Here is an 8,416-nt window from a genome sequence, read left to right on the forward strand (position 1 = left end):
GTTCAAAACTTTCAGTCTCTCACTTCCGCCAAAGTGGATCAATGATTTTGATGACATCACTCTGTACTTCAGGTTCTCATCAGATTTTCTGTCCAATCAAATGCTCTCTAGAATCTGAAGCGTCCAGCAGCTGAACCTGTCACTTGTTCACACAGTTAATATTTTCTATGTGGTGAAAGGCACATAGTGCACTATAGGAGACAAGGAACGATTCAGACAATGTAAATATGCTTTCCATTGGAGTGAATGAAGTCTGGATTCACATTGGAGTAAGGCGACCCGCCGCAGCGCACACAGTCTGCTTCGGTTCAGAGACACGATACACAGAGCGGATCATATCCGCGAATCGGCGCTGACCATAAAACGTATCGGACCCATTTGAATTCTACACAGAATGCTACATTTTAAAGCAATATGGAGGAGATTAGGAGGAAACTGCGGCTTCACGGAGCTCAACGGCTCTGGACCATAGACTGTAAAAGCTCGCTATTGGCTATTTTTAAAAGGGGAGGAGCTGATCAATATGCCCCGCCCTGTATTCCTCTGTTTCAGTGGAAATTATGTCAACACACTGAATAATGCAGCGCGTTTCAAGGCACTTCAAAGCAAATCTCAATATGTAAACTATAATTGTATGTCTAATAATAACAACAATAAATAGAGTAATGATGATTCTATGTAGTGACCTATACAATGACCCTAAAGGTGATGATACACAGGGCAACTTTTAAGAGCAATGTTGCTGGGCAATCTTGCCGAGCGATTGTTGCTTGGGCACTTTCACATTGAAAATGGTCAATAAATTTCTCTCTGGATAATTTAGATCGATCGAGGGCCCTACGTCTCATCTGGTTGCCCGTTAACGGCAAAATTGCCCAAAAAGTTGCCCTGTGTATCATCACCTTAAGGCCGTGTGTCCACCAAAGCGTTTTTTCACGCAGCTGGCGCAAAATTCCAATTGTTTTCAATGGGAGCGTAACGAGGCGCTGAGCGTGTATTTACGCTCAATCGCTGAGCCCCCGGCGTTTTTTACTGGTCGCTGAGAGTTGAAAAATGTTCAACTTTGGGGAAAATGTGGCGCTCATCACTGTCACTTTTTACACAGCTGTCCAATCACAGTGGAGGAAGGGCGGGACAAAAACCACAACTGTTGCCAACTCTTGCTACAAAGGAACGTTACTGTTCCAGGGGCCTTTTTCAGAAAGGAGGTTAAGTGAAAACTCTGAGTATGTTAACCCTGAAATGAGGGAAAACTCTGGGTTTTCTGTTTCAGAATGGGAGGTAAGTCAAACCTGAGAAAGCAGGGTAAGTCAAGCCCGTTTCTGAAAGAGAGGTAACATATACTCAGAGTCAGTTACCATGGTAACTTACTCTGTGAACCTAACCTGGTCGGGAGCAGGTTTACTTCCGTAAACCCAGAGTTTATTTCGGTCTCCTCCCCTTTTTTAAAGAGGAAGCGGTGTTTAAACACCTCATTCATTCTTTTGGTACATTTATTTATTGCTGTTTTTATTCCCCAAGTTTTTTAATAAGATGAAGTCTATATAACTTCTTAACTGGCAACTGAAAATACAGTAGATTAGAGTTACATCATGTAGTACTAAACAAATTCTACAGAATTAAACTGTGGCATTCACTGAAAATCACTGAACTGTGTTCATCTGTGCACCAGAAGTTGGTGGACCTTCCTCCTGCTGTTCTTCCACACTCTGGGGACGGGGGAGAGATAAGAATATCCGTTTATACTTAGATATAAACTTAGATTCTATAGGCTACTCCACATAAATAATGTAAAGAAATGTGGATGTGTAGATTGTTTTATGTGTATACACATAATATTAACATTTCCTCTGTAGGCCTCTCTGTGGCAGCAGAAGCTGTTTCTTCATCCTCATCGTCCTGTGAAGATGAGCATTTGGTTGAGCACATTTTATAATACTATTTGTCATAATTTCTGGTGTATTGAGTAGGCTACTTACAACTGTCTGGAGTTCTGTTGGGACAGGAGGCTCCAAAAGACAGATATTACCATCTGAATCTGTTGGGAGCAACAAAAAACCCAACCCAAAGTAAAATATATGGAAATATCAAAAACAGCCTATATAAAAAATAACACATATGTAGACATCTTACATTTTATGAAGGCACTTGAATCTTTGGTAGTGACTGGCTCTGATGAAGTCACTCCAGGAATTCCCTCAGCCACTGGCCTTCCAGCATTCAGGCTCAGGGCCATCTCCATCTCCTCTGCATCTCCATCTCCTCTCCATCTCCATCTCCATCTCCTCTGCATCTCCATCTCCTCTGCATCTCCATCTCCTCTGCATCTCCATCTCCATCTCCTCTGCATCTCCATCTCCTCTGCATCTCCATCTCCTCTGCATCTCCATCTCCTCTGCATCTCCATCTCCTCTGCATCTCCATCTCCATCTCCTCTCCATCTCCATCTCCTCTGCATCTCCATCTCCTCTGCATCTCCATCTCCTCTGCATCTCCATCTCCTCTGCATCTCCATCTCCATCTCCATCTCCTCTCCATCTCCATCTCCTCTGCATCTCCATCTCCTCTGCATCTCCATCTCCTCTGCATCTCCATCTCCTCTGCATCTCCATCTCCATCTCCTCTCCATCTCCATCTCCTCTGCATCTCCATCTCCTCTGCATCTCCATCTCCTCTGCATCTCCATCTCCTCTGCATCTCCTCTGCATCTCCATCTCCTCTGCATCTCCATCTCCTCTGCATCTTCATCTCCTCTGCATCTCCATCTCCTCTGCATCTCCATCTCCTCTGCATCTCCATCTCCTCTGCATCTCCATCTCCTCTGCATCTCCATCTCCTCTGCATCTTCATCTCCATCTCCTCTGCATCTCCATCTCCTCTGCATCTCCATCTCCTCTGCATCTCCATCTCCTCTGCATCTCGATCTCCTCTGCTTCTCCATCTCCTCTGCATCTCCATCTCCATCTCCTCTCCATCTCCTCTGCATCTCCATCTCCTCTGCATCTCCATCTCCTCTGCATCTCCATCTCCTCTGCATCTCCATCTCCTCTGCATCTCCATCTCCTCTGCATCTCCATCTCCTCTGCATCTCCATCTCCTCTGCATCTCCATCTCCTCTGCATCTCCATCTCCTCTGCATCTCCATCTCCTCTGCATCTCCATCTCCTCTGCATCTCCATCTCCTCTGCATCTCCATCTCCATCTCCTCTGCATCTTCATCTCCTCTGCATCTCCATCTCCATCTCCTCTGCATCTTCATCTCCATCTCCTCTGCATCTCCATCTCCTCTGCATCTCCATCTCCTCTGCATCTCCATCTCCTCTGCATCTTCATCTCCATCTCCTCTGCATCTCCATCTCCTCTGCATCTCCATCTCCTCTGCATCTTCATCTCCATCTCCTCTGCATCTCCATCTCCTCTGCATCTTCATCTCCATCTCCTCTGCATCTCCATCTCCTCTGCATCTTCATCTCCATCTCCTCTGCATCTTCATCTCCATCTCCTCTGCATCTCCATCTCCTCTGCATCTTCATCTCCATCTCCTCTGCATCTCCATCTCCTCTGCATCTCCATCTCCTCTGCATCTCCATCTCCTCTGCATCTCCATCTCCTCTGCATCTCCATCTCCTCTCCATCTCCATCTCCTCTGCATCTCCATCTCCTCTCCATCTCCATCTCCTCTCCATCTCCATCTCCATCTCCATCTCCTCTGCATCTCCATCTCCTCTCCATCTCCTCTCCATCTCCATCTCCATCTCCTCTGCATCTCCATCTCCTCTGCATCTCCATCTCCTCTCCATCTCCATCTCCTCTGCATCTCCATCTCATCTCCATCTCCTCTGCATCTCCATCTCCTCTGCATCTCCATCTCCTCTGCATCTCCATCTCCTCTGCATCTCCATCTCCTCTGCATCTCCATCTCCTCTGCATCTCCATCTCCTCTGCATCTTCATCTCCTCTCCATCTCCTCTGTATCTCCATCTCCATCTCCTCTGCATCTCCATCTCCTCTGCATCTCCATCTCCTCTGCATCTCCATCTCCTCTGCATCTTCATCTCCATCTTTGTGAGCCTCTTCCTTCTTTCTGTTAGCTGAGTAGAAGTCAAATGAGATTGAACATTTAATTGTGTTAATTAGACCTATGTCAAAAATGCTGCTGCACTGCAAGACACTGGATGCTATTTAGTTATTTAATATGTCAAATGTTTGTAAAGTCAGGTAGCCTACATCCATGATTTGCTCAAGCCTTACCTGACTGAATTATGTTTTTATATTTCATTTTCAGCTGCTGCCATGTTCTTTTAATGCCTGCATGATTGCACCTACATGAAAATTAAAATTAGGTTGAACAACATACTGTTCTTCCAGTTTCACCTCTGATATTATAACAGTTGGGTAAGTTACTCTAAAATAGTTACAAATGACAACTTCAACAGTGTAATTAGATTAATGTAATAATTACTATCTCTAGAAAGTATTGGTCTACTTATTACTAATTACTTTATAAATCCCATATCAACCTCAACCACTTGAACAATACAAAAAGAGACAATAAACTGCACTTTTAATGCTTTCAAATTAACAATATACAATTACATGAATTATTCTTGAATTGACCAAAGTGTGTAGAGAGAGAAGGTTACATTAAAAATATACCTTTTAAAAATGTTAAATCCACTATTGTTTTATACAGAATTGTTCTATAATCTATGCAGTATTTAATGCAATGACATCATATTTTACTTTATATTACAGAAGAATTAAGAGTAATCCCTTTAAATTACAGTATTTAGATTACTTGGTAATTACACCCAACACTGTATAACAGTAAATAAAATGTAAACTTACGCATTGACTCGAGCAACTATTTTCTCCCAAACTAACTCTCTCGATCGCCGCTGCTGCCTTGTTGCTTAAAAAAAATGTTTGCGTTCTGCTGGTGAGAAATATTCAGACCTCTTTTTGTCTGGCGCTGTTACCATGGTGACTCATAATATCTGCGCTCCATTAATAATGGCTATTTATAGTTGTGGTGCAGTCAGTCAACTTAGAGTTGATTGAACTTACTCATTTCAGCTGTTCTGAAACCGAAAACTCACGAGTTTCCCATCTCAGGGTAAGTCAACTCAGAGTTCAAGTTTTAACTTAGAGTTGGTTGAACCTCCTTATTGAAACAGGCCCCAGAGCTTTTACTTGGCGTGAGGTGACGCGATATGACTAAAAACTTGCAGTCACATTAAAGAAATTTAAAACAAGCTTGGTTCAGTGTCAGTACTTTAGCGACGGTCGCCGGTATTTTGCCAAGACAGACATGTTACTGGATCAACATATTGTGTTGATCCTGGAACAAAATTCCTGTTTGAAAATGTTGTCCTAACCCTAACGTTACCCATAACTTATCCCTAAAATCCGGGTCTGTTTACATTACACAGTTTTCAACTAAAAACGAATTTTGGCTGTCTGAAAACGCAAACTTTTTGAAAACGATACCGTTATCGTCTCTGTGTAAACGAGTAGCATCTGCCTGCAGACACGGAGGCTGCATTTTCAGGACCCCACTTCTAGGACCGCATTTCTAGGACCCTAGGTTTTTAGTGACAGCGCCACCTATCGAATTAGAGGACCAGCGAAGATGAATGACATTCAGAGTGTGAGTATCAAATGCGAATCAATTTTTATTTGTTTAACTTTAAAAACAATTTTGATGCATTTCATTGGAAAGTTAACGTTGCCAACGTGCTGGTGATTTGCTAAACAGTCTTGCCATCATATATTAGCCTCTAATGCTGGAAAATGAATTGCACGTTCATTTAACGGAACTGTTGCATGATAAGCCTGTGTTGACTTATTTACAGCACAATAAACTGTAGCATGTTTGTTCTGAAAGCTTGTTTATTACTCATTGTTTTTCCATTTTAATTCAGTTAAAATAATCTTAATCTTTTCACTGTCACGTGCTCACAGTCAGCCTGTTTAACGTTACCCACAATACATGTTATGTGTACGTCTCTTCATTTTGACATGGTTTTATAAAGTTGGTTGAGACATATGACATTTTAATAGTCAGACATATCCGAGAGGCCATTATAATAATTGAAATCCCACGTGTTAGATTGTGTCATTTACTGTATACTGTACTCTATATGAAGTGCTATCAAGGACACAGCTCAGGGTAGGCAATAGTACGACAAAAGATAAATAAATAAATTGGTTAAGCACTAGGTTTAGACCAAATTTATGTCTATTTATTTTTATGAAATTAACTTAAAAATGTTTTTCAAGAAACGACATGAGTGTTTCTAGAACCTTTGTTCCGAGAACATCAAAATCATTTTTTTTTTCAAATCTTTGAACAGTATGCAATAATTGTATTATGAAAATTAATTGGTATGGAGATTGATATCATTATTTTTATCATTATCATTACTCTGTGGTAACTAAGATCTCTTAAATATGAAATTTAAAATTAGAGAGTAGAACATGGTCAACTAAATGTTCCTTATTTAATTCACTTCTCTTTCTCTCTCTTAGGAGTCAGTGATGATGTTGTCCATGTGTTTGTCCATCCATTGAAGTTCTGTCTATGTGGTTCAGGTCATGATCAAATTTGTTTTTTTGTGTGTTCAAGTTCAGTGGTTATATATTATTTTGTAAAATATTTTGTGTGTTCAATTTCAATTTTTATATATTATTTTGTAAAATATTTTGTGTGTTCAATTTCAGTTTTTATATATTATTTTGTAAAATATTTTGTGTGTTCAATTTCAGTTATATATTATTTTGTAAAATATTTTGTGTGTTCAAGTTCAGGTGTTTTATATTATTTTGTAAAATACAAAATCTTAAATCTACCCCCAGAGTCATCCTTGTCTTCCCTCTGTACTTGAAAATGTGGTCCATAGTGACTGAAAAGACTATAAAATGATTCCATGTTTATTTTATAGTTATTATATGCTACTTAGACCCAATAATTTCTCAACATTCCTAGGAACCTGGTTTAATTGCAATAAAGAAAGTAGTATTTGGGTGTAATAAAACTTGAAAGAAAAAAAAACACTCTAATGTAGTTAAAACTGGGTGGAAATATTGCATTGGTGGCACTTTTTTCGGTCCTCCAAAACTAGGATCCTGGAAATGCGTTCCTGGGACTGCGGTTCTTCGACTCGGTAGGTGGCGCTGTCACAAAAAACTAGGGTCTTAGAAATGCGGTCCTAGAAGTGGGGTCCTGAAAATGCAGCCTCCGGGACTGCAGACAGATAATATTGGTGTAAACTACAAAAACATGAATTTGTGAAAGCGGTAAAGTCATGCGCATGTGTATTATGTGTTCAGGCGCATAGTATTCCTATATACAAACTGACATCGCCAACTATTGGCCTGGCATGAATAATACAGCGTTTTTAGTCGTTTCGCAGGTCCATGTGAATGGGGATCGTTTTGACAACGTCATCGTCTGTATGGGAAAAACGCAAAGGAAAAAACTGTTCCGTTTTTTTTTTTACATCGTTGTCGTGTAAACGTATACCCTCAGAGGGAAAGGATAGGTTTGTAAACTTGTCTCTCAAATATGATTGGTTGATTGGATGTTCCAGGATCAACAAAGATGAAATTGTTCACCGTTTAGGTCAGGCTACAGCTCACACGGAAGTCACTTTCAAAGCAAGCAACTTTCTGTTGGTCAACACGGTGATTCAACAGAATACGCAAGACAGTACAATTAGACAAGACTGAACAAGTTTGGCATGTTTGAAAGGGTTGCCAGGAGAAAGCCTCTTTTCTCTAAAAAGAAGAGCTTAGCTTTGCAAAGTTGCATCAGAACAAACCACAAGACTTCTGGAACAATGTTCTTTGGACAGACAAGACCTAAGATGTTTAGCCATAATGCACAACGCCAAGTCAGGCGAAAACCAAACGCAGTATATCAGCACAAACACCTCATAACAACTGTCAAGCACGCTGGCAGAGGGGTGATTTGGGCTTTTTTTGCAGCCACAGGACCATGAACTCCTCTGTATACCAATATATAGTATGTATATATATTGTATATGTGTGTGTAATAGACAAGCTCATGAAAAGTCAATAAACAAAATCATTACACATGATCCTAAAATAGCCATAAAGTGATGAGATAATGCTGAACCTGCTTCTGTTTTTTTTTTAATGTGATGTGGGAATGTAATCCTGCCATCAGCCAGCAGAGGAAGACAGCGACACACTGCAGACATTCAATTCACACTGATACTGAGTAAAACTATAGGATTTGGAGCGTATATTAGAGTCCACATAGACAAGATTAATAATTTCTCTCTAGTCTTTAAAAAATGTATTTAAAATGCTAATTCAGCCTGGCCCAGTGAAATAATCTATTAGTAAACAAACAACTGTTACGTTCTGATCTTACTGAATACACACACAG

Source organism: Siphateles boraxobius, unplaced genomic scaffold, assembly GCF_051911475.1.
Source record: "Siphateles boraxobius isolate OS27281-9 unplaced genomic scaffold, OSU_SipBor_1 8, whole genome shotgun sequence".
Taxonomy (NCBI): Eukaryota; Metazoa; Chordata; class Actinopteri; order Cypriniformes; family Leuciscidae; genus Siphateles; species Siphateles boraxobius.